Here is a 27,268-nt window from a genome sequence, read left to right as displayed (position 1 = left end):
ATTCAAACTCAAGCTTAGCCGTCAGATGATCCCTCAAAGGAGTCATTCTCCTTTTGCCTGACAAAAAAAAGTAGGTGCATTAAAATATATATATATATGTATAAAAACAGCAGATGCCTAAAAAGGAGAGAGAAGAAGCATCTGAACCTATGGCAACGGTGTGGTCCACCAAAGTTTTCTCTCAGGATGTGTTTAGGGTGTGTCTTTGTTTGGGCCCAGTAATTAAAATTAAAAAAAAAAAACCCACAGTCATTCGGTGCATCCCGGTACTTGGTACTTTCCCTATCATCCCTCACTAGCATCCTGGCTCTGAAATCACTGGATATCTCAGCCTCGCCCTGATTTCTCCTTGAGAGAGAGAGGGCCGCAGCCGCAGCGGCCCACGGGCCCCGATACGCCTGTCACAGCCCCAGGGGCGAGGAGCGTCCGACCTCCCCGCTCCACGCCTGCCTGGCCTCAGGCGGCTCGCGGAGACTCCAGAGGGTCGCTCCGGAGGGCAGGAGGCCGGAGGACGCCACGGCCCTATCCCGGGCGCCCGGACCTGGGCCCCGGACCGCGCCCCCTGCCCAGGGCTGCCGCGGGCGCTCGCCCCGCCCCGACTCCGGCCCCTGCTCCCGCCCCGACCCCGGCTCTCACCGTGCGGAGGTCGCGCTGCCTCCTCAGCCGCGGCCCGGCTGCGGGTCGCCCAGCGACCTGCAGGCCAAAGGACGGCAGGTGAGGCGAGGGGCCGCCCGTCACATCCCCGCTGGCCCAGCCGCCCGACCCACAGCAGCCAGCATCACGTCCACGGCCTCAGGGAGCGCTGGACTCCAGAGCCACCGCACCCCCTCCCTCAGCCGGCGCCCGCCTGGACTCCGCCCTCCGGGGCCCACGAACCGCGCGCGCGCAAACCCGCCCCCCCGGGACGCCCTGCGCAGGCGCGAGCCTCACGAGGTTAGGCACCGCCTTTGGGCCCGCCCCCGCCGCCTGACTCCGGCTTCGGCCCATTTCTGGCACCGCCCCCGCCCTCTCGCCAGCCTTTCCCAGGTTACGCCCCCACTTCAGGACCCGCCCCCTTCCACTGACTTTGCCTCTCTGCCCCCTGACTCAGGCCTTTCCTGCGCCCAACTTGTGACGCCAGCCTGGTGGCTGACCCACCTATAGCCGGCCTCCTGGACCAACATTTGCCTTTTGACCATGGTCAAACTTGTCAACTAAACCTCCTGACCCCGAAAAGTTAGGAGTAGTCTGAGTTTTGGGACTGACATGGGCTCCTCTCCCACATTTCGGTGAAGTGGACAGGTCTAACATTTTGTGTTTTCAGGTCCATCCCGGTTTTCTGCCCTCCGGTGCTTGCTCTGGGTAATGCCAGGACCAACACTCTGCCGGATCTTACTGAGACTGAGGGGAAGAAATAGGCACACCGGAGTGCTGAGAGTGGAAACAGCTTCATGACATAATCAATCTGGGTTTCTTTTGCCGGAAGCCAGGTCCTCCTGCCCTCTGGGACTTCCATCAGCCATAGGCCTTCTCTTCCTCTCCTTTCTTCCTTGATGGCTTGGCTTGTTGAGTGCCCTTGCCCCTGGAGGCCTCCCTGGTCTAGCTGGATGTAAAAGCCCTGGAGGTTCCCCTGTCTGGCAATAGACTTACCTGAAATCCTTGTGGGCCACGCTTATCAACACCTCCACTGCAGTAAATAACTTTGAGGATTTCTTGAGAAATACCCATTTCTTTCATGCCTCCAGATCAGTGATACTCCAAGAGGAAAGGGAGTGGCAATTACCAGACTGATATGAGGGGGCATACCTGATTTGTAGAACCAGACTTCTCTTAATAATATACTTTTATATTTGGAAAATAGTGTCATGTTTAAAATCAACCCATAAAGTTAAAGATTGAATTTCTTGGATGATAAGATGTATGTTTAAAATGTAGAGAAAGACTAGAACTAAACACTCCACGATTTATCTTTGGATTAAGTCAGGTCATTAGGCAAACACCAGACTGAACACTTGAACACACCCCTCAAGAACATCCTTCAAGAAATGCAGTTACTAACATGCTCTTTGGGGTTTATGCCATCAGCTAAATTGAGAGGTGGTACAAGAAATGTCTCCTCGGGCTTCCCTGGTGGCGCAGTGGTTAAGAATCTGCCTGCCAATGCAGAGGACGCGGGTTCAAGCCCTGGTCCAGGAAGATCCCACATGCCGCGGAGCAACTAAGCCCGTGCGCCACAACGACTGAGCCTGTGCTGTAGGGCCCGCGAGCCACAACTACTGAGCCCGCCTGCTGCAACTACTGAAGCCAGCGTGCCTAGAGCCCATGCTCTGCAACAAGAGAAGCCACCACAATGAGAAGCCCGCGCACCGCAACAAAGAGTAGCCCCCACTTGACGCAACCAGAGAAAACCCACGTGCAGCAGCAAAGACCCAACGCAGCCAAAAATAAATAAATTATTTAATTAATTTTGAAAAAAAAAAGAAAAGAAATGTCTCCTAACAGCTTGTATGTGGGAATTGGGGAAGATGCTACATACTCGATAGTCTGCATATGAGGATCTAGGAAAGGAACATCTCTGTTCCAAAAACCAGAAAGAGCTATGCTTCTCCAAACTGCTAGGTTGCTATCTTGTGATTCTCTAAAGACTTGAGGTGATTATGTTTTCTCTTTTCTTTAGCAGCTCTTAAATACTGTCACCTTTCCCTTCTTCCTCTGCAAAGGTTACTGGGGGCTTGCTGTGTATGAATATTTCCCAACTTCATCTAATTTTCCTTATTGCTGTTTAGTCTTTATCCCAATTTCCTCATTTAGTTGGTTGTTATCATGTCACATTAGTTCTATCAGGCATATCAAGCTATATATAGAAAAACTTTTAATATTAAATATAAATTTATTGTATATACATATTATATATATCCTTAGAAGTCTGACCTCTGAGAGTCTGAAGGCTGCTTATGACTGAGGTTAAAGGTGAGAGGGCAGATCAAGATGAGCAGTGGTTCACAAATTTTAGTTAGAATTACCTGGGGAGCTTAGCAAACTGTAGCTTGCTGGGCACCACCCCCAGAGTTTCTGATTCAGAAGGCCTGGGTGGTACCCAAAAATTTGTAGTTCTAATAAGTTCCTGGGAGGAATAATGCCCAGGGACCACACCTTAAGAACCATTGCACTAAACTACCTCTTCAACAATCTATGCTACAATCATCCTAATCAGGTAGGAGATGACCATCTCCCAGAAACCCATGAATGACTGATGGGAGACAAAGGTTTAAGTGTCATGTGTTATGTGGATAAGTAACCCAACTGTGGCAGCCTTCAACACAGGCTAGGCAGCAGAGAACAACTGAGAAGGCCAGGGTATAACCCCAGCCCCACGAGCAGGCAAGTAGAACAGAAGATGAAGAGTCAGGGGCAGATGTACAAAATGCTGTGGTGGGAACGTTGGTAGTTTGACAAACCTTCCTCGTGTTTTTTGGGATGGGCCCAGTGGTGTCAGGGCACAGAAACAGGGAATCAGATGATCTTTTGATTCGCAGTCTGGACTTGCTTATTAAGAAAAACGGTATGATAGCACAGAATGTTTGGGGGAAGAGGTGTCTGCCTTACAGATGTCTGTATGGGAATGAGTCTAGAGAAGAGTCAGCAAGCATATTTATACATTTTTACTATGCATGTTTATTAGATTAAAAAAGTATCTACAATAGGATCATAATAGGTAAAACAAGGAAAAGACTTCTCACAATTCTCAAACACACTTAATACAATCATAGTAATATTTCAGTGTATTTTCTTAAGTTTATAGACATCTTAACATGTTTTACTAGTTTGGAGTTAATATTCCTAGGGACTTCTGTATTTATTTATTTATTTATTGCTTAAATACTGTAATACACATTTATTATCTTTAAAAAGATGCTCAACATCACTAATCATCAGTGAAATGCACATCAAAACCACAATGAGATATCACTTCACACTTGTTAGAATGGTTATCATCGAAAAGACTAGAAATACATGTTGGTGAGGATGTGGTGAAAAGGGAACCCTTGTGCACTGTTGGTGGGAATGTAAATTGATGCAGCCACTATGAAAACAGTATGAAGTTTCCTCAAAAAATTAAAAATAGAACTACCAAATGATCCCACGATTCTACTTCTGGATTTTCATCTGAAGAAAATCAAAACACTAACTCGAAAAGATACATGAACTCCTGTGTTCAGTGCAGCATTATTTACAATACCCAAGATATGGAAACAGCTGTGTTATTGACAGATGAATGGATAAAGAAGATTTGGTATATATACAATGGAATATTATTCAGAGATGAAAAAAAATGAAATCTTGCCATTTGTGACAATGTGGATGGACCTCGAAGGCATTACATGAAGTGAAATAAGTAAGACAGAGAAAGACAAATACTGTATTATTTCTCTTATACATGGAATCTGGAAAAAAAAAAGAAAAAACAAGCTCAAGCTCCTAGATACAGAGAACAGACAGATTGGTGGGTGCCAGAGGCGGGGGTGTGGAAGGGTGGGAGAAACGGGTGAATTGTTTTTGGTTTTTTGATTAAATAAATTTCTTTTTTTAAAATGTTAAAAAAAAAAAAAGGGAGAGAGAGAGAGAGATCACCTCATACCTCTTAGAATGGCTATTATAAAAAAAAAAAAACAACAACAACAACAAGAGATAAAAAATGCTGGCAAGGATGTGGAGAAAAGAGAACACCTGTGCAGTATTGTTGGGAGTGTAAATTGGTACAGCCAGTATGGAAAACACTACAGAGGTTCCTCAAAAAATTAAAAATAGCACTACCATATGACACAGCAATCCCATTCTGGGTATATATTTGAAGGAAAGTAAAGCACTAACTTGAAGCTATATCTCTTCCTCAGTGTTAATCACAGCATAATTCACAAGAGCCAAGACATGGATGAATAGATAAGGAAATTCTTAATTGAGAATAGTCTGTGGTCTCCTTTTATTGGAATAAAAATCTTTGGGACTTCCCTGGCAGTCCAGTGGTTAAGACTGTGCTTCCAGTACGGGGGGGGGGGGGGGGCGCGGGTTCGATCCCTGGTCAGGGAACTAAGATCCACATGCAGCACGGCACGGCCAAAGAAAAAAAAAGATTTACAGATGGAATAAAAATCTTTGGAATTTATCCTAAATGAGTTGAAATGTATTGGAATAAAAACCTGATAATCTTCATCAGGTTTAGAGATTAATATTATATATAGTTTAAGTAACAATGAAATTATCTGACCTTTAAAGATTATGTGGAATTTCGTTGTGAAACCATTTGGCTTGGTGATTCTTTGTGTATTATTTTGTGCAATAACTCTTTAGCCTTTTCATTTCTTTTATAACAATTTGTTTAGACTTTCTGTCTCTATTAGGATCAATTTTGGCAACTTCTGTTTGCCTGAAAACATACCCATTTCTTCTAAGTTTTCATATTTATTTGCAGAGTTGCACAAAATACTTTCTTCTTAAAAATTGTTTTCTCTGTTTTTATGCTATTTCCCTTTTATTTTTGTGATTTCTTTCTTTTTAAAGCATAAGTTAGGTAGTGATTTACCCCCTTTTATGCAATTTCCCTCTTACATGTGTGATTTCTCCCTTTTTAAGGCTTAAGTTAGCTAATTGTTTGTGTATTTTGTTGTGCTTTTCAAATAACCAACTTTTGGATTTATTAGTTCTACTCTTTTCTGTTTTCCAAGTCATTATTTATAATTTGATCTTTATTAGTTTCCTTCTCCTTTCTTTTAGTTACTTTTTTCCTAGCTTTCCATTTTGGATGCTAAATTCATTTATATTGATGTTTTTATTTCTATTGCACCAGGTGTTTAAAGCTATAAGTTTTCCTGTGATAACTGCCTTAGTGGTATCACAGAGATTCTATGTCATGTTTTCATTATTATTATTTTCAAGAAATTCTGCAATCTTATTTTTTTATTTTCCCTTTAATCCAATAGGTGTTTAGTAGTTTTTTTAACTTACCAGGAAAAAGGAAATTTTACATTTTTAAGAAATTCTGTCACTAATTTCTAAAAGTTTTATTGCATTATGATCAGAGAATGTTATTTGTATATTTCTATTCTTTGGGATTTCTTGAGATTTTCTTGGCAACCTAATATTTCGTTAATTTTCATGAATTTTCCACGTGCACTTCAAAAAAGGTATATTTTCTTTTCTATAGGTACAGAATCCAATATAGTTTTATAGGATTCCTTAGTTCCCCCTTCCTGCTTAACAATGAACAGGAAACCAAAATTGCAGCACACTAGAAGACAACCTCTAATGCAGAAGACAGAGACCCAAACAAATAGACCTGAAAGGAACCAGAAACTCTGCAGGGAAAAGAAAACTACCCCCCATTCACTTGCATCACAAAAAAAGTATAAATAATGTGTTTAAGGAAATATGAAAGAAATAAGAAATATCCTTGCATCCATGAAACAAGAATAGATGTCATAAAAAATGTTCTGAAAACACTGTTCAAGAGCCTTTGGAAATGAAAAAGATGAAGCAACAACGAAAAAACTCAATAGAAGGGATAGAAAATAAAGTTGAGGAACTCTCCCAGAAATTGATGAAAACGGAAAAAGAGATTGAGAACAGGAGATTAAATAATTTAGTGAGATCTCCTGAAGGTGTGCCAAGTTCCTGGGGTAAAAAGAGGAAGCCCCTCACTAGCAGATGATTCACTAGGGGACATGAATTTCATAGGCTTTCCCAGGAGGCTGGGCAGGCAGCATCTAGGGCAAGTGCCCACTCCCACAGTTTCCTCTCCCCACTGTGCAGCCTGCCCTGGCTGGTTGCTTCTAGTGTAGGACAGTCCTCCTCTAGTCTGACATCCACCCTGGCCACTCCAACAGAACTCCCTACAGTCCTCTGCCCCCACTGGTGTTAGACTTGACCCTTTCCAGACTATATACCACAGATGGGACCACACAAGTATGGGCTAGTTACTGGACCCCAAGACCTTTCAAAAGACTTCTTCCTGTCCCCTGCTCCCAGGCATTTCTTAGGGTGCCAGCTCCAAATCCACCTAGTACCTCTCCTACAAACTCTCATTTTACTTCTTTTCTGTCATAATATGGCTTAAATTCCTTTCAGGCAAAGCTTCTCAAAAAGGAGCTCTACTAAGTGAAGGAGGGCCCACCAATCCTTAGAAACACAATGGCCACTCTCCTCCTTGGGGGTGAGAGGAAATGCCTTAATTCTTTATGGATGAGTCACTGTTCCTGAGGATGGTCAGAAGGCTACTAGCTAAAGCAGCAAAGGCATCAATGCAGGTTTAGTTTTCATACCCTGGAATAAAACTATAATTCCATGTGACTCTTTAAACAAACATGTACTGACATGGACAACTGCCAGGAAGTATTATATTTAAGTGAAAAACCAAGTTTCCCTGTGCTGGTGGAGCATGTAGCTCTGGAGCCTAACTGTCTAGCTCTGAATCCTGGCTCTGCCACGTGCCACTGATGCTTTGTGAGGCTTTAGAAGTTACTTTCTCTGTCCCTCAGTGTTCATATCTGTAAATGGAGAATAAATGAAGTTCTTATAAGAATAAGATGAATTAATATATGTAAGCCCTTAGAGTAATGCCTGGCACAGAGGAGGTGCTAAATAATTAGATATTATTACAACACACTTCAATTCATGTAAAAATTAAAGTCGTAACGGGGATGTAAATTTATTTACACTATTATTCAGATATGCAGATATATTAGTTTGCTATGGCTGCCATAACAAAGTACCAAAGACTGAGTGGCTTAAACAACAGAAAATTTTTTCTCAACTTCTGGAGGCTGGAAGTCCAAGATCAAGGTGTCGGCAGTGTTGGTTTCTTCTGAGGCCTCTCAACTTGGCCTGTAGATGGCCGTCTGATCCCTGTGTCCCTCTGTGTCTATGCCCTAATCTCTTCTTACAAGGAAACCAGCATGTTGAATTAGGGCCCACACTAATGACTTCATTTTACCTTAATTACCACTTTAAAGACTCTATCTCCAAATACACTCAGTACACGGGGTTAGGACTTCAGCATATGAATTTTGGGGGGACACAATTTAGCCCATAACAGCAGAGAAATTTAAATTCCTTTATTTGACTATAACTAATCTGACTTTTCTCCTGACTCCTTCTCTGCTGGGTTTTGGAAAAATATATATCAGTCTGCTTAAAACTTGGACATAGCTGATCTTTTAAACAATACCTTTTAAGAAGTCTTTGATTATTTCCTGGTAAAAAGACCCGATATCTCTATGGCTTCATCTGTTCCCTGCTTCTCTCTCTAAGAAGGTGTCTGAATTTATGGGGGATGGGAAGGGCTATAGCTTTTAAGACCTTATGGTGCTGGGGAAGAGTTGGGGTCCTCAAAGATGCTGTCTCCTGCCTTCTGTAGTCACTGGAGCAATGTCCCTTGTTTAACCTTCCAAGTGGAAGACTCCAAGTAAGGTAGAGGGAGATATAGTCCTCTTGATTTGTTCAGGGCTCAGTAGCTCTCTCTGGATGACTTGGCCTCACCTTGGCTCCTGCAAACACCACAGAGCCTCTGAAATCTGTCTGTGATCCTGGGCAATTGGCTCAACAATGGGCCAGGAAGAAAAGGGATGATGGGTGATCCCAAGGCTCAGGTCACTAAGGACATTGTAGAGAGGACTTCCATGTGCCCATGTACCATCGGCCAATAGTGGTGCCAGTGATAGGAAACCATCTGCTAAATGACCCATGGGCTGCCTTTTTCACTTCTTCCCAACTGGCTCCTATGCCAATTCTGCTGCCAATTTCCCTGGTACTTGGGACTAATCATGGAGAGGATTCCCATCCTAGGCCACCAACCAGTAGCCAGTTCTTCTAACAGACATAAAAGAGGATGTGCACCCTTGAGGAGTGAATGACCTGCTCATGATGGAGAAGCAAGACACTAAGGGTCAGGCGGATGTTGGGCTGAGCACACAGGTGTGTAGAGTACCATGTGGGTAGCCTGGGCATATTGGAATCCAACCTCCTGAAAGAACAATTCCAAACTCCTCTATACCCGCTGCCCTGCTCCACATGCACACTCCATACCCCCTTCTCAGGCTCACCCACTGAGTAGGACTGAGGTTTCAAGCTGAAAATTTTACTGTGTAGGTTGGAAAGGCTGGGGCTGAGAATGACTGATAGCTTTTAAATCAACATTTATAAATTAACCCTTGCCATTACTAATAGCAGAGATTTTAAAATAAACATGAAAATATATTTCTTCAGAATTCTGAGTGGATGGTAGTTTATGACGTAGGTAGGGATGGGGAAAAAAATCAGCAAAATTCAACCTGACAGAGGTTACAACTACACCAGAATTTCTTTTCTCCTTCAAGGAAAAGTCAAGGTGTACGTAGTCCAGTATCGTTATGGGGCTTGGCGCCATCAGTTTCTCTTGAAGTTCCTCTACCATCCCTAGGATGTGGCTCTCGTCTTCAAGGTCTAAGTCAACAACTGTGTTCTAAGCAGTAGGCTGGAGAAAGGAATGAAGAAAGGGCAAAAGGCATGCTCCAGCAGTCTCTTAAGGTAGGTTCCTGAAAGTGGCCACAGGACGCTTCCTCTTATATTTCCTCAGCCAAACTTTAGTTCATGGCCTCACCTAGTTGTAGGGAGGCTGGCAAATGTGTTCTTTCCTCTCTACAGTTCTGTGCCCAGATATAAAAATCTATGCCTATGAAGAAAAGGAGAATGTATATTAGAGGCAGTTTCTACCACGGACAACTTCAGTGCAGTATCTGATTCCTTCTCCCTTCCATTCCCTCCTTTGCATTATCCTGAGCACCAGGGCATTCAGCCACGGAAGCCAGGAGACTCTGCTTGACACACCTGATCTGTGGACATGTCTGGAGAAAGGAATAGGAACCAAAAGCAAGCAGGAAATTGAGCAAAGTTTTTTATCCTTCCCGTGAAATTACTCTACAATGAACATATCAATATTATACAAGAAACAGCCAACAGGTTTTAGAGCATGTAAGAGGGAAGATTGGAGAATTAAAAAAACAAAACAAACAAACAAAAAACAACTGGACTGAGAATAGGGACCTTCCAGTACGGTTATATTCTTGGTACCTAGAATACAACCTGTAACGTAGCTGGTATTCAAAAATATTTGTTGAATTGGGGAGAAAAAGGCTAACTTTTTAAGAAGTGATAATACAATAACCTGCATGATCAAGGAATAAAGAAATTGAGATATCCTGCCGCCCTGGGCCCTGAGAAGGATGCTGACTGTTCCTCGTGGAAAGTGACCCCTTGTTTATCTTACAGGATAAACACGCAGATAAAGAAGAAAGGATTGCTGATTTGATATTGCTGAGCCTTGCCCTCCCGTATGAATGCCATTTGCCCGCTATGGTTGGGGAGGTTTTGTGACTCTGGGCTCCTTGCCAGGCATCAGCATGTCATTGTTGAAGGTCCACAGACTCCCTTCCAGAAAGAGCCATTTCCCTTTTCAGCTCAGCTGTTCTGTGAGAGAAATAAAGTGCTGTGGCTAGAGCTGGCTCGTTCCTCTCCATCATTGGCAGGAAAGCCTGGGAGAGCGGCAGGGATGGTACCAGTCCCTGAGGGTGGGGTGGACTGAATGGGGTACCTCTTACTGGAAGCTGCAGTGTGGGGAGTAGAAGGCAGCTTTGGGGGTTCTCAGAATGACCCAAGACATTTTTCCAAAAGTCAAGGCCCAAGAAATGTAATGGCATTAACAACAACACGCAGGTCTCCATGTGCTGGAATGGAACTCCCTTTAAGTCACGATGTCAAGGGGAAAAAGCCAGGTGTGAGGTATATGTATAATGTGCCACAACTTGTTTAGGGAAAAGGAAATAGGTGTATATACACAAATATTTGTAGTTTCAAAGGCCATCTCTCAGAAGATACTCAAGAAACTTCTAACAGTGGTTGCTTTCACAAAGGGGGATTCTGTTACTAAGAGATGTGGAATGAAAGGAGACTTTATTTCCACTGTAGACTCTTGTGTAGCTTTTCAATGCTGTACCATATGAAGGAAATACCTATGCAGTATAGGAAATAAATTCAAACAATAACAATAATAATCATTTTAAAACGCAATCAAAAAGGAGAGTACCAGAATCATTGGTTGGAGTAAGAAGGCTTGAGGGAGGAAATGGCAGACAGAATTAGGAGCCAAGGGTGCGAAATGCAGAAAAGCCTGGTGCCAGGACCACAGGGTGATGTGAGCTGGAAGGAGGGCAGTGGGTGAGTGAACATCAGGGGCAGGGAGCCATTCTCTGGCGCTGGGTGTTCATGGTCTAGGGGGGTAGGAACAGACTCAAGTATATTTCATCTGTTGACTTAAAGAAAAACACAACATAAGAGTTGTGAGTTTAAGTTTTATTCAGGATCTTACTGAGGACTATAGCCCTGGAGACAGCCACTCATTCAGCTCTGAGGTAGGAGAGGAGCCAGCTTGTATATGATTTTTTTTGGCTAGGAAATACATATATTCAAGCATACATCATGGTAAAAGATGACTGCTAATCACAAAGAACAGATATCTCAAGTTAATGATTTTAGTGTTTTTTTTATGTATGTGGGAAGATGCAAGAATCTAGGGTCATTGAAATTCTTCCTGAGATAGACTTCTCACTCTCTAGGAATATAGGGGCCCATTTATTCAAAGCACAGAGTGCCTCATCCTGTTTTTCATCCTGAATCCTGCTCAGGGTGTCCCGTTAGTGGGCAACCGCATGGGTTTCGATTTAACCCTTGTATAACTGGGTGATGAGTGACGCTCTCTGTTCTTTGTTCACACATCCCACAGTAAAACCCCACCATAATCCACTTAGAAGAGTCCAAAAAATTCAATTTTGTAAAATGCACAGGTTTATGTTACTGCATGTTTAATGAGATGAAAAGATGAGGGTCACGTCTTTGTAGCTGGGATTTCCCCAAATCCATCCAGGATCTGGCTGCATTTGGTGCTACCTGCTAGCTGATGGCCGCCCCAACCTAAATATTCAGAGGAGTGCATTTGAGTTCTGTGGCTGATTACATCCAGGACATGAACAACAGTCCCAGGATCTCTTACCTGGTGTTTTCCAACTGACCTGGGGCCAATGGGCCAGGAGAATCCCAGGAAATTGGAGGCCATATTCTCTTCACTCCATTGCCCAATCTCACATCTTCTAAGATCCCCCTTCCTGTGAGGAGGATAAGAATTTTAGCTGACCCCGTTTGAAAAGGAAGAAGAGGACTTCCCTGGTGGTACAGTGGTTAAGAACCCGCCTGCCAAAGCAGGGGACACGGGTTCGAACCCTGGCCCAGGAAGATCCCACATGCTGCGGAGCAATTAAGCCCATGCGCCACAACTACTGAGCCCGCGTGCCACAACTACTGAGCCTGCTCGCCTAGAGCCTGTGCTCCACAATAAGAGAAGCCACCATAGTGAGAAGCCCGCTCACCGCAATGAACAGTAGCCCCCGCTCTCTGCAACTAGAGAAAGCCCACGCGCAGCAACAAAGACCCAACGCAGCCAAAAATAAATAAATAAATTAAAAAAAAAAAAAAGAAAAGGAAGAAGAGGGCTCAGAGGAGGGGAGGAACAAAGCACTGATCTCAGTAAATTTAGATCTAGTATGTCTAAATTCACATTATCTATGAGGCAACCTATAGCAGGATTTTAATGTCTATAGAAATTTAAAGACAGTGAGAATCCTACATGTCGAACTAATAGGATACAATCAAAGCATTTAAAGAAATAAATTTCTAGCCTCAAATGTTCTATTATATAAGAAGAAAATGGCAAGGGGCGGTGCTGATACAAAAGGGATGATGTAACTGAGGGTGGCAGAGAAGGTGTCCATGTGTGACATGATCCCATTTATGTAAAATTACCTACTTACAGCATGTGATTGTGAAATATATTGATATTTTTAAAGTTCAAGATGATGAAAATTAATAAACTAAGCTTTCTGTTCAAGATGTTAGAAAAAAATCTAAAACTGAAGAATGTCATAAAGGTAACAATATTATTGAATGTGAAAATTGGAAAAAAATAGAATTAATAAATCAAACCAAATAAAAAAGCATAAACAAATAGACAAATGTCTGGCAAATGTAACAAAGAAAAAAAGATAACACAATTACTGAATGTATCAGAGACAATCTTTTGAAAACATTAAGCCATGTATTTTTTAATATTCTCTCAATCATGTTCCCCAGAAGCCATTCTGCCATTATGGCCCCAGGGAAGGCGGCCAAATGTCCACGACAGGAAGAAGGAGGCATTAACAATGGAAAAGTGATTTTCAGACAAAGCGGGCAATGAAAGAAAGTCTTTTTGGCTCTGGGAGGAAAAGAGAGGAGAGAAAGAGATACAAATGATGTCAGGTGCCAGTGTCCTTGTGTTTACCCCTCCCCACATTTGGTCCTAGTGTTAAAATGGAAGAACTGCCTCTTCAGATCGAAGCCTAAAGCAAAGGGAGCTTGTGTTTCTCTTCCCATTTGGTACTTTGGAAGGATGCTTCTCACAGGGAACTCCCACCTCATTTTAGGGGAGAGGAGGCAGCATGGAATGTTCATCCAAGGGAGAGCTAGAGGAAGCACTTCCCCAGCACCCACCCCTGTTTCTTTTGTGGAATACAAGAATCCAGAAATTCTCCTAAGTTCCCAGTAACATGTGGGGTAGGCAGCTGAGTTGAGACCCAATGAGCCAGCCATAGGACCACCTTGGTGAGAGCAAAGTGACCCCAAAGCAGAGGCTCTGGTGGAGACGTGGACCAGGGCTGCACAAAGTATGGTCTTTGGACCTGCCTTTCCTGGGAGCTCGTTAGAAATGCAAACTCTCACAGCCCTATCTCAGACCTGTAATCAGAATCTGTGGGTGTGGTGCCCAGGAATCTCTTTTGACAGGCTCTCCAGGTGATTGCTTTGTGTGCCAAAGATTGAAAAGCACTGGTGAAGACAGACTGGCCAGGGGACTGATGGAGAAAGTGTCTAGACTCAAGAGGGTTTGCAGGATTCAGGGGTCAAGGGCTCAGTTGGTAGAAAGGGGCCCCCAGAGACTTCATGCTACACCCCATGACCAGAGTACACAGCTCCAAGCTCTGCCCCAGGACCTGCCCCCTCATTCCTACACACACTGTGCACCTGTCAATCCAGATACCAATTTCAGAAGAAGGAGACTAAATATTGACAGGCAATTTATCTCTAATAAGAGAAGAGATAGCACACTTTTAAATGGCAAGTCTAAATTTTGTCATTACACCACCTGATAGAGAATACCTTGTGATAATTACAGAGAAAATTTAAAGCTGTACGCTTTTGCACCAGAGGAGACTGTGCATAACTTTTTACCCCACCACATACGCACAATTTGAAAAATAAAATGCTGTTTGTAATTGGCAATGGGTGCTAATAAAGAATGATACAAACATGCAAAGGAATACTAGGCAGCCACTAAAAATTATGTTGTTGCCTTTTTTTCCTGACAAGTGTTCATGATTATTCTTAACTGGTAGAAAGAAAATTGTAAAACAGTATCACAAGATTCATTTTGTAAAGTGTGTGTGTGTATGTGTGTGTATGTGTACATACACACATATAGGAAATAAAAACTTGAAATATATACATCAAATATATTGTGGTTGCCTTTGAGGAGTAATACTGCAAGCAGCTTTTCTTTTCTTTCTTTTTTTCTCATCTGCATTGTCTATTTTTTCTATAATAAATATAAATTATTTGTATTACTGTTTCACAAAAAAAAATTGTACAAGGATGTTTATCAAAGTGAGCTTTAAGAAAAAGAAACCTTAAATTTAAAAATGAGGATGGCTAAATTTTAAAAAAAGGAATAGCTACAGTGTATTGAGTGCTTACCCTGTAACAGATGCTGTTTTAAGCACTTTGCATGTATCCATTTATTTAAATCTCACAACTGCTCTGTGAAGTAGGTCATTTTACAGAGGTAGAAACTGAAGCTGTGTCAGGTGGCAGAGTCAGGGTTCCAGCCCAGAGGATGAGACTGGTACACCTGCACTCTTAACCAGCAGTGTTGTTTTTGGCTTTGCCACTAACATGGGATTGTCACGACATGCGACTAGATATCATTTTGACCAAATTTCCAAAGGATGTATATATTGCACACACACACACAAAATGCCCGTAAGTGTAAAAAGCAAGACACAGAGATATGTGAAACATCAGTGTCAACCTCGACTTCCCCTTTCAATGCCAGCTTCCTCTTACTTACACAAGTAGAGAGAAGGTCTAACCTGTGTCTCTCAGGAGGGGTCCTTGCAGGGCGTCTTCGGCATTAGAGCTGCTCCCCGGACACCACCTGTTGAATGGCTGGCTGCTGCTCATCCGCCAACACAGCACAGACATGGGGGGGGGGGGGCGGGGGTCATGCAGGAGGCCCTTCTCCTCCACTACCCTCCTGTAGTCCCCAAGACCCCCCCTCCGTATACCAGCCATGTAAACAGGCATACTTCCACTTCCCAAATAATTTCATAGATTTAAATTTTTTGGTAAAAGTTATACACAAACATGGCTAAGAGAACTAAGAGGAGGAGAAGAGGAGGATGATAAAGCAATATCTTGCACCACCTCTGACCACACCCCAGCTCCCTGGACTCCCAGCACCCCAGCACTTTCAATCATACTTTATTAATTTTAGACATTCTCTCTTTACTTCCTTTAGATCATGATTTAGCCTTCTTACATCACCTTCTCCTTCTTCCATTCTCCCAATATAGCTCCATTGCTATTTTGGTTAAATCAATAAACAAAGGCTACCTTATTATGTCCACGTTGACAATGCTCTCTGTGGATCTGGGGAGAGTATTACGAGTACATTTTCTTTCTTTGTGTCTTTCTTTCCTGAAGTCCTCACATTCTTTCTTTTCTTCCATTAAACACTAACCACAAAAACAAGGCTTCCGCGGTCTCAGGTATGGAGTTATCTCCTTTTTCTCCAGAAGACAGAGCCCCTCTCAGTGGCATCTGTCTGTCTACTCTGACCTGCACCTGCTGCCCTGATGTCATTCAGGGGTTTTGATTAGGTCAGTGGAGGAAAAGGATTTGTCACATTGAGGGTGGTAATTACCATTTCTCCCCAGAATCCAAAGAAACAGTATGAAAGAGATGAGCTCCTCATGGAGGAGCCCCTCAGGGCATGACCCAGGTCCTAATTTGGCACTAGGCCCCCGCTCACACCTGCCCCACTGTGGTGATGCCTCTTTCTTTAAACCTCCATCCGGGGCTTCCCTGGTGGCGCAGTGGTTGAGAATCTGCCTGCCAATGCAGGGGACACGGGTTCGAGCCCTGGTCTGGGAAGATCCCACATGCCGCGGAGCAACTAGGCCCGTGAGCCACAACTACTGAGCCTGCGCGCCTGGAGCCTGTGCTCCGCAACAAGAGAGGCCGCAATAGCGAGAGGCCCGCGCACCGCGATGAAGAGTGGCCCCCGCTCGCCGCAACTAGAGAAAGCCCTCGCACAGAAACGAAAACCCAACACAGCCATAAATAAATAAAATTTAAATAAATAAATAAACGTCCACCCAACTTTTGAGCAACACAACCCTCATCCCCACACCCACCGCTTTATAAGGCGCCAGTGCCTTTCCCCAAGCCTGAGTCTGTGATCCACTGGGCTTTGGAAGGATGATGGGGGAACTCCCACCCCATAATCTAGTCCCCTGCACATCCTGGGCCCGGGAGGGGCTTTGGCTGTCAGATATCAATGGTCGAGGTGGATGCTGGCATCAGATCGGCTTTCCTTTGCCACATTTCTACCAGGGAATGCACCTGTTACATCCAGCTTCTTCAAATGATGCACCTGCTAAAGCCAGCATCAACACCCATGTGTCCCAAGGACAGACAGCAATGCTAGTCGTCAGAGTCAGTGTCCAAACCCGCAATGAGAAGGGAGTTCTTCCCTGAGCAGCTCCATAATTTGAGGGCACCTCCCTATTTCCTGGGAGTCAGTGAGCTGCATTGTTAAGCTATGTCGTGTCTGGTTTATTTCCTGCCTCTCCTTAAGGCTGGCCTGAAAAATAAAGGAGCCACATTATGCCTCAGAGGAGGCTCCCTTGGTTACCCCGAGAGGGGCTGTGAAATGATGCTTCTAACAATGCCTTCACTTCATTCTCAGCCAAGGGCCTTTGATCTCCCAAGTCCTTCTGGAGGAAACGGAGATAATGGCCAATTCTTCCCATTACCAGGATGTGTAGTATGTTTCCAATTTTATATACATTGGGGAAAAAAACCGGAAGGAAATATACCAATATATTAACAATTGTTATCAATGGGTATGGATGTAAAAATGATTACTTTTCTTTTTTAAACTTTTCTGCGTTTTCCTATTTTAAAGAAATATTTACCACTAAGTGCTATTTAACAAATGTTTAAAAATATTTTTTAAAAATATACGTAACATAACAGGGGTAAGAGAGCCCATCATGAGTCTGAACTGGAAGCAGGCCTATTTGGACACATCTGACCACTGGGACACATCTGACCACTGGGGTGATGGGAGCAGAGGTCTTTTTGCAAGAAGGGGCACTTCAGGATGGCGGAGGCTGTGTGGTCACTGCTGAATCCCCAGCACCCAGAGCAGTGCCTGGTGCGCAGGCACTCAAAGTACATTTCTAAAATGCACTCGTGAGTGAATGAGAGGGGAGGAATTCCCGCAGGTTGAGCCTGATCCAATCAGGAGCTTGGTTATCAGGAAGGAGCCAGACCTGGCATCTCTCAGCTTTGTCTCTCAGCCCAGCCGTTAATGTCTAAGTTCTGGGAGAACGGGATGTAGTAAGTAAAATCAAGGGAGCTGTCCTTTTAAAGGCAAGCACCTTACTTTATAATCACACCAAGAAAATCCATCACAGAAAGTAGGAAAACTCTATTCACTCCCTTGCTTGTTTGAAGACCACCCACGGTCTTGGACAAGAGGGACTCCCTATGAAAGGAGGCCCAGCCAGTCCCAGTGGAGCTGAAGTGCTTGGTGAAGCAGCGGCATCAGCTGGCAGTGGGAACTCGGTTCTGAGCAGCTTGGCTCTCACTCCGTAGAGGACGGTTATGAAGATTCAGCAAAGCAGTAAGATGCTCTGTGACAAGTTCCTATTTGGGGAGAGGATGGTGGCCATTTCTATCTGTGTGATTTTTCCTGCCTTGCCAAATCTAAAAGCTCATTTTTTTTTTTTAATATTATCATTTTAACATTTAATGATGTATTTATTTATTTATTTTTGACTGTGTTGGGTCTTCGTTTCTGTGCGAGGGCTTTCTCTAGTTGTGGCAAGCGGGGGCCACTCTTCATCGCGGTGTGTGGGCCTCTCACTATCGCGACCTCTCTTGTTGCGGAGCACAGGCTCCAGATGCGCAGGCTCAGTAGTTGTGGCTCACGGGCCCAGTTGCTCCGTGGCATGTGGGATCTTCCCAGACCAGGGCTCGAACCCATGTCCCCTGCATTGGCAGGCAGATTCTCAACCACTGCGCCACCAGGGAAGCCCCTATGAGCTTTTAGCTCATTTTTGAGAGTCAGAAGACAACAGCATATATGGGAAGTGAGATTTTCCACTTCAATCATCTCTGATTTTTAGGTTTGTGGCTTAATCCTTCCTTGCTCTTAGCTCCAAATAACACTGCGGTGCGTATATCAGTGTTCTTAGCATTTTTGCCAAGCCTCAGCATCTCCGGGACTGAGACCCTACTTTCAGGTTCAGGTGACTATTTTTTCCCTTTCCTTGGCAATGCATCTTGTATGAAACGCCTCAAAACACCCTTGCTCAACAGTCAGAGTCCGAGGGAGGCAGATGTTCCTGGAACAGTGGGTTTCTGGATAAAAAATGTCCACTTGAGGTAAAGGCACAAATATTTTCTACCTCATTTTAATCTCTAGGCTATAAAGAGGAGCATTGTACAAGGGAGGGGTCTTCTGTATCATCTTCTCTGAAAACAGGATCAGGAGGCTGGTGAGTGCCCCTCAGAAGTCAAAGGGGACTGGACATGCCCAGCTGGCCTTCCACATACTTTCTTTGAACCTTGTGATGGTTAATTTTATGTCAGCATGGTTCAACTATGGTGGCAGTCTTCTGATCAAATGCTAGTCTAGATGCTGCTGTGACGGACGGTATTTTACAGATGTGATTAACATTTACAATCAGTTGACTTTTTAAAAAGCAGAGTACCCTCCATAATGTGGGTGGTTCTCATTCTATCCATTAAAAGGTTTAAGAGCCAAAAAAAACAAAAAACAAAAAACAAAAAACTGATGTTTCCCAGAGAAGACATTCTGCCTCAAGACTGTGTCATAGAAATTCAGCCTGGGTTTCCTGCCGGCTGGCCTACTTTATGGATTTCAAACTGGCCAGCCTCCATAATTACATGAGTCAACTCCTTAAAATAAATCTCTGTCTCTCTCCTTTCTTCCTTCCTTTCCTCTCTCCCTCCCTCCCACCCCTCCCCACCCCTTCTCCATATACATATATCCTGATGGTTCTGATACTGACAAAGGATTCTGACTGATACTGACAAAGACTCCCCCCCTTGATCTTCTTGACTAGGTCTCATCCTTGACCTGCTCAGCCTAATTTTACCAAATAATCCTGCTAAGCCAGTTTATGAAGAATCTCTCCCAACCACCTTTTGATTTCCAATCAAACTCTTCTTCCTCCACCTTTTATCAAGGGCTAATCCAGTTCTTCTTCCTCCCAACTCTTGATACCTAACCAAGTTCCTCCTACGCTCTCCTTCTGTTTGTATTCAGAGTTGAGTTTGGTCTCGCTTCTGTTGCAATAGTCTTGAATAAACTCTGTCTTGCCATTTTTAACAAGCATCCACTGAATCATCTCTTTCTAACAATACAGACCCTAAGCCTAAAACCAGTTATTATAAGAATTTTATAATATTACAGAGTCAAACTCAGTTTCTCATGTGGCTGCTATTTCCCCTGTTCCTATAGCAATCAGAAATACTGAAATCATGAACAACCCATGGGCTTCCCTGGGTTACAGCAAGCAGGTGGAGGGGAGAGACTGTGTTTCAGTGCATCCACTAAGGGGTGTGGTTCAGAATGGAAGGTGGTAGCTTTAATGGATGGGAAAACTTCTGAATCCCTTTGCCTAAGTGGGTAAACCAGACAGCTGGCTGCCATCTGTTGTGAAGTAGGGCCCAGGAACCGAAGAGCAAGACTGTTTAAATATAAGCAGCTTGTCTTGTGTATAGGATGTCCTTTGTGAGTTTATCTGCAAGATCCACAGGGACCTCAGTGATATCATATTTTGGGGAAGACTGGGAAGCCAATTAGGTCATCATAGGATGGGAGAACCCCTCAACAAAGCAGCTGGTGATCCACAGGTGCATGGCATGTGCTCATCTGGGTGATAGGGTCACAGTGACAGCTGGCACATTAAACACAGTGCCATTATTCTTCTGACAGGCGGCACTCACAGAGGACTGAGCTCAGCTGTCGTCTTAGGGCGTGGGAACCTCTTCCCCACAACCTCTGGGCAGGGGACCACAAGATCCATGTGGAGATACAGCCCCAGACAAGTGTCCAGCAGAGAAAACCAGTCAGAAGTCAGGTCAGATGCACAAGGACAGAAGAAGTGTGGCCTGGGATTCAGTGGGCACCTGACAAGAGGCTCAACTGTGGTGCAGCTGGTGGGTTGAGGCCATGACGTCCTCCTGTCCTGGTTGGGAATTGTTCAGGAGATGGGTGGGGCTGCTTCTGTAGAGGAATGTGTGCAGAGGAATGACAGTCCAACAGGGAGGGCCTGGGAGGGAAGTGAGGCCAAGCCCATCTTGTCTTTCCAGCTCTGCTTCAAGGAATATGGAGACACGCTAAGGACCTTCTCCCTTTTATTGTTGAAACTCTGCCTTTTCCTTCAGTGACCTGCATCACTGCAGAGTAATGGTGTTAATAAAAATAGGTAAAGTTGATTGAATACTTTCCATAGGTCAAGCATATGACATACATAATTGCATAAGATCAGCCCTATTATCCCCATTTAACAGATGGGAAAACTGAGGCTTATGGGGTTAAATAAATGCACCCCAAATTACACAGCTAGTGGAAACAATGTGAATGCAGACAACCTGAGGTGGCACTTAACCACCATGCTATTACCTTACCATAAAATGTTTATCCCATAGTGTGGTGTTTGTTGAACTGACCACATCTCAGGCATGGCTTCAAGATGAGGTCCTGCTCTTAGTGTGTGAAGCCTCTTCTGTTCCCTGGGACCTAACCACACACCAGGAAATCCCTTGGTTGCTGTCAAGCATTGGCCCTCTTTGGCTTAAGTCACTGTCCCAGGGCATTGCCAGCCCATGTTTTCAGGAATGACCTCACTTTCTCCCACTGAGTAGGAGTGAAGCTATTTGCAGGCTCTTTCCAGCACTGAGAGGAGCTCCCCTGAAAGCTGAAGAAGGGATGTAGAGGGAGCAGTATCCCCTGACTTCAAGCAGAGCACTACGATAATAAATAATCCACATTATTTATTACCTAATCCAAATGCTCTTTAGTTCTTCTTAGATAGGTCAAGAGTCCACTGTGTTGTTGACTTTTTGGAAATAGCAGCATCCAGAGTGTAAGGAGCTGGAGCTTTGGACTGAGACAGACCTGGAATGAAATTCTTTCCCCACTGCTGATTAGCTAGGTGACCTTCCGCCAGTTGCTTAAATTCTCAGTGTCTTGGGTTCTTCATCATTAGGGAAACGCCGACACATTTGCTGACATATAGTGTGTGAGAACCAAATAAAATAATTTTTATAAAGTACCTAATCCAGTGATAAACACAGAGTACACATTCTACCAGTATCCACTCTTTTCTTCCTCCCATTTAAAAAGGTTATGTGGGTCCAAAGGCAGCTCACATCAGGCCAGAAGGCCTCAGCTGATTCAGGTTTTGTTTCATTTTCTTTTAAGAGACTTTTTATTCCTAGGGGTCCTCAGCTCTGCTAGCCAGTGTTCCCTGCCATTTCCACAATATCCTGTTGCTCACACATCAGCCCTATTCACTGTAGGAGACAACTGCACAAGGGCATGAAGGCCAGGAGGTGAGCATCATTTGACCATCTCAAAGCTGGCTCCCAACATTTGTATAGAGAAATTGTAATTTGTTCATCTGTCAGGGCTGATAGCAAATCATTCCTTCCTAAATCCCATGGCCACCTGCCTGATATCTGTAGCAGATAGTTTTTTTCTAAGTAATAAAGAAGGCGGGTGGGAGGTGGCTACTGGGTAAGCAAACAAATAACAGTGTCTGCCACAACATTATACACTGGTCAGACAAGAAACCCTTCTTGTGCCCACCGTACAATTGGCCTCTACATGTTTTCTCCCAGCTTATTAACCGGAATAAATTGCTCTTGTGTCTTTCAGGCCTAGTTTGCACAAGCCAACTTTGTGTCTCTCTGATTGAATAGACAGCCTTTTCATGGGGTGGGGCTGGATTTCTGGGCAGAGAGTAAGGGGAAAAAAATGAGGCTGATGTGCAATGCAGAGTTTTTTCATCCCTGAGGAGACAGGGGTAAATAATGTTCCTACCACATTTGGCCTGATCACAGGTGCATAATCCCAAAGCTGTTGCTTGCTGGTTTAATAAGCAGGTTGAAGAAGAATGTTCCGTGACTACTCCCAAGACAGTTATCTTTGGAAGAATTTGAAATATTTTCAGAGCAGTGTACAATGAAGGCAAGAGGGGTGAAAGTAGTTTCTATAACAAATTATTTATGATTATTAACATTTGATTCCTTGATAATATAAAGGGCACACATGAATTCTGAGGTAGGAAGATTCTGTCATCACAGACTGCTTTCACTGAGAACTTTAAAATGAAGAGTTCCAAACAACAAATAGTTAATAAATCTTCACCTTGTAAAAAGATCTGAATGAAGTAGATGCCACAGATTCCCTTCTTTATTCTCTCCAACCTCCAAATGGAAGACTTAAATCCGAGGATTCTCAAATAGAAAGTGTATTTTCCTTCTAATGGAGATTACTGGGTCTGGGACAAAATGCTTTGAATGTAGCTTTCTTTATTAATCAGATCATTTGTCCCGTTCACCTACAATGACTGTACTGTGTAGAAAATCACACCATGCACGAGGCGTGCCAGACTCAATAGAACCATTTGTGGTGGGATCACTAGACAGGCAGATTAAAGAACTGCTTTAGACAGTAGTATCTGGACTTCAGCAAGGCACAGGATGAATGAATACCTTCTAATTACCATGAAGACAGTAGTGAGGGATGGGGGCTGGATGGCAATATCGTAGAGACAGTAATAATTGGTTGTTTTGAAAGGGTCCCAAATAAAAATCTCTATTGAACTGAAGTGAGGTTTCCTTTCTTCCTCATAGAAACTATTAAATGTGTTCTTGTCAAAGTAACTCTTAGAGGCATTTTGACAAGAGGGTCTTTTGCAGAGCAAAAGTTTTTAATTTTTTTTTTTTTAATAAATTTATTTATTTATTTTTGGCTGTGTTGGGTCTTTGTTTCTGTGCGAGGGCTTTCTCCAACTGTGGCGAGCGGGGGCCACTCTTCATCGCGGTGCGCGGGCCTCTCAGTGTCGCGGCCTCTCTTGTTGCGGAGCACAGGCTCCAGATGCGCAGGCTCAGTAGCTGTGGCTCACGGGCTTTGTTGCTCCGCGGCACGTGGGATCTTCCCAGACCAGGGCTCGAACCCATGTCCCCTGCATTGGCAGGCAGATTCTCAACCACTGCACCACCAGGGAAGCCCTTAATTTTTTAAATTAATTTTTATTGGAGTACAGTTGCTTTCAAAAGTTTTAAATTTTGATAAAGTCTAATTTACCAGATTTACCTGTTATGAATCGTCCTTTTGGTGTCAGGTCTAAAAACACTTTGGCTGGCTCTATATCCTGTGAATTTTTTCCCTAAATTTTTTTCCTAAATGTTTTATAGTTTTGCATTTTATATTAATGCCTATGATCCATGTTGAGTTAATTTTTGCCTAAAGTGTGAGACTTAGGTCAAGTTAATTTTTGTTCATTTATTTGTTTGTTTGTTTATGCCTATGGACTTGCATTGCACAATTTGTTGAAAAGCTTACCCTTCCTCCATTGAGTTGCTTCTGCACCTTCCTCAAAAATTAGTTGGGCATGTTAGGGTGGGTCTTTTTCTGCGTTATCCATTCTGTTCCACTGATCTATGTGACTATATTTCTGCCAATACTACATAGTCTTGGTTATGTAGTTTTATAATAAGTATTGGAATCGAGTAGATGGATTCCTCCCAGTTTATTCTTCCTTTTCATAAATTTTAGGATATTTAAGTTTCTTTGCCTTTCTATATAAAATTTTTAAAAATCTATATCTACAAAAATTGTTGCTAGGATTTTAATAGGAGTTGCGTTATACTTTTACATCAGTTTGGAGAGAATTACCATCTTTACTGTGTTGAGTCTTCCAATTCACAAACATGATGTGTCTCTCCATTTATTTAGGCCTTTGATTTCTTTCATCAGCATTGCATAGTTTTCAGCGCACAAGTCCTATATATGTCTTCTTAGATTTACACCTAAGTATTTCATTGTCTTTGAGCAATTGTAAATGGTATTGTATTTTAATTTCAGTTTCCACATGTTAGTTGTTAGCATATAGAACTACAGTTGATTTTGTATGTTTTTCTTTCATTCTGTGACCTTGCTGAACTCACTTATTAGTTCTAGGAGTTTATTTGTATATTTGCTGGGATTTTCTACATAGACAGTCTTGTCATCTGCAAATAGAGGCAGTTTTATTTCTTCCTTTCCAAACTCTATGCTGTTTATTTCCTTTTCTTGCCTTGATTATATTGGCTAGAACTTCTAGGACTATATTGAATAGGACGTATGAAAGTGGACGTCCTTGTTTTGCTCCTGATCTTAGGGAGAAACATTCAGTTTTTCACCTTTAAATATAATGTTAGCTGTAAGTTTTTGTAGATGCTCTTTATCAAGTTAAGGAAGAGTGTTTGTCTTTCTTTGTCTGACTTAAATAACTTTATCCTATTTTTCTGAGAATTTTTATTATGAATAATATGGTGTTGAACTTTATCAAATGTGTTTTCTACATCTATTGATATGATCATGTGATTTTTATTCTTTTAGTCTGTTAATATGGTGGATTATATCGACTGAAGAAAAATGCAAAACCTAAAAATTCCGAGTTATGTTTTATTCAGGGACCTTCCTGTGGACCACAGCCTGAGAGACAGCCTCTCAGATAGCTCTCAAGAATTGCTCCAAAGAGATAAGGGAGGAGCAAGGATATAGAGGAGTTTTTGATGAAAAACAAAACAACAACAACTTGTAGTTGAACATCTAAAGACTGCTAATCACAAAAACCAGACATCCCAAGTTAATGATTTTAGTGCTTTTCCATGCATGGGAATATGCAAGAATCTGGGCATATTGAAATTATTCCTTAGATATGCATCTTAACTATTTAGGGCCAGTATCCTGTTTTTCTCTATCTTGAATTCCCCTCAGGGTGCACCGTGGGCAGGTGGCAGCTGCAGTGGCTGACGGCTTGATGGCAGACAACATTTGTGGTTTATTGGAAGAGCAGGCAACATTCTTTGTTTTCTGAAATGGCAGGTGACATTCTTTGTCCACAATTACATTGATAGATTTTCCCATATTGAACCAGCCTTGTATCCCTGGGAATAGATTCTTCCGATCTTGTTTTTACGTATAATTGTTTTTAAGTATTTTTGATTTCTATTTGCTGATATTCTGTTAAGGGCTTTTGCATCTATATTCATGAGGTATACTGGTCTGTAGTTTTCCTGTTTTTGTCTGGTTTTGGTATCAGGGTAATGATAGCTTCATAAAATAAATTGAGAAGCCTTTCCTCCTCTTCTACCATATGGAAGAGATTGCATAGAATTTGTGTTAGTTCTTTAAACATTTGGTAGAATTCTCTGGATCTGGAGATTTTTCTCTGAATTTTTAAAGTATAAATTCAATTTCCCTCATAGTTATAGGGCTATTCAAAAGATCTGTTTCATATTGGATGTGTTGTGGTAGTTCGCGCTTTTAAGGAATCGGTAAAATTTAAGTTGTCAAATTTACATGTTGAAATAACATTTTCCCGTGGTATTTAATTAAATTGGGGTGGTTATTGGCTAAATGTTTTCTGTCTTGCCAGGCTGCACCTTTCCTGTTGATTTGGCTAGAGAGAGCAGGTTTTTATTGGGGCTCTATTTTTTCTTCACTGATTGTCATGACTGGGAGGCTGGCTTCCTCAGCTTCAAATCTGTGGTACTGGATGCAAAAACAAAACCCAGGGAGCAAACCGCTGTGTCATTTCTCGGTCCTGAGGTCTCTAGGCAGGCTTCCTCCTCTCCATCTTTCAGCCATTTTCTTATGTTTGCTTTATATATCCTGTCTAGGGTTTTTAGTTATACTTGGCAAGAAGAATAAGGAATCGCACGTCTATTCCAATTTCCTGAAAACAGGAGTTCTCTCCTGGTTTTAATTTGCATTTCCCTAATGCTTAATGATGTTGAGCATCTTTTCATGTGTTTATTTGTAATCCTCTTCAGTGAAATTCAACTTTTATTTTAAACCTTCTTCATTCTTATCATTCTTCCCAATCTTCTGACCTTCTCACTTCTTCCCTTGCTAATAGCAGACTTCCTCTTTCACAAAGAAAATTGAAGTCATCAAATGGGAATTTCCTTAAAATTCTGCCAGTATACCCACAAACATCCAAATCTCCCTCCCTCCTCTCCTTCTCTTCTCTTGTGTTAGGTCCTATCTTCTTCCTCTTCTCAGAACCCTACACTACGTGGATGTATAGAAAGATAACATTTATACAGAAAAGAAAATGTGAAATGCTCCTCCAAATTAGGAAGTTGTGATAGCTTCATTTTCAACATGAAGACATTGTATACCTAAAAGTTGAGAAAAACATGTTTAGAAGTGAAGACGCTTAAAATCACATCCCATATGTTGCCATAAAAAGGAATATTTTAATGGACTTAATAAAATCTCATGGACTTAATAAAACCTCAGCTTTCAAAAGGCTTGTAAAATTTATTCTTTTTTTTTTTTTTTGGTAAAATTTATTCTTAAGCAGGTTCTGTCCTGCAGTTAAATCAAGTATTTAAAAGGATTTTGATAACTTTTTCCTTTGGCTTACACTGTAATCAGCTCAACTAAATCATTGTCTTTGTGCCATAGAAAAATGAGAAACTTTGATACTGTGCATACCAGAACAAACATAAATAATTAAAGTGATAGCCTCTTTTTTAAAAAAATTAAAAAAAAAAAGAAACTTACACTATGAAT

At 42.6% G+C, this 27,268-nt stretch overlaps 2 protein-coding genes across 17 annotated transcripts in view; both read right to left on the bottom strand.

Annotated features, from left to right (window-relative positions):
- CCSER2 (coiled-coil serine rich protein 2) overlaps positions 1-881 on the bottom strand; it is a 149,438-nt gene extending 148,557 nt beyond the window's left edge. For 4 of the 16 annotated variants that reach the window (XM_082406725.1, XM_082406726.1, XM_082406716.1 and 1 more), the window contains exon 1: positions 637-873. The gene's annotated coding sequence lies outside the window, so the exon portion shown is untranslated. Of the gene's footprint in view, positions 1-636 lie in introns of all 16 variants that reach the window. The other 12 variants (XR_014248843.1, XM_082406722.1, XM_082406721.1 and 9 more) reach the window with 6 other exon arrangements.
- The window catches only part of RGR (retinal G protein coupled receptor), a 389,204-nt gene that overhangs the window by 341,852 nt on the left and 20,084 nt on the right, over positions 1-27,268 (bottom strand). The window lies entirely within an intron of this gene.

Source organism: Balaenoptera borealis (assembly GCF_965194805.1).
Source record: "Balaenoptera borealis genome assembly, chromosome: 10".
Taxonomy (NCBI): domain Eukaryota; kingdom Metazoa; phylum Chordata; class Mammalia; order Artiodactyla; family Balaenopteridae; genus Balaenoptera; species Balaenoptera borealis.
The sequence above is the reverse complement of the archived record's forward strand: the minus strand, read 5'-3'. Positions and strand labels throughout refer to the sequence as shown.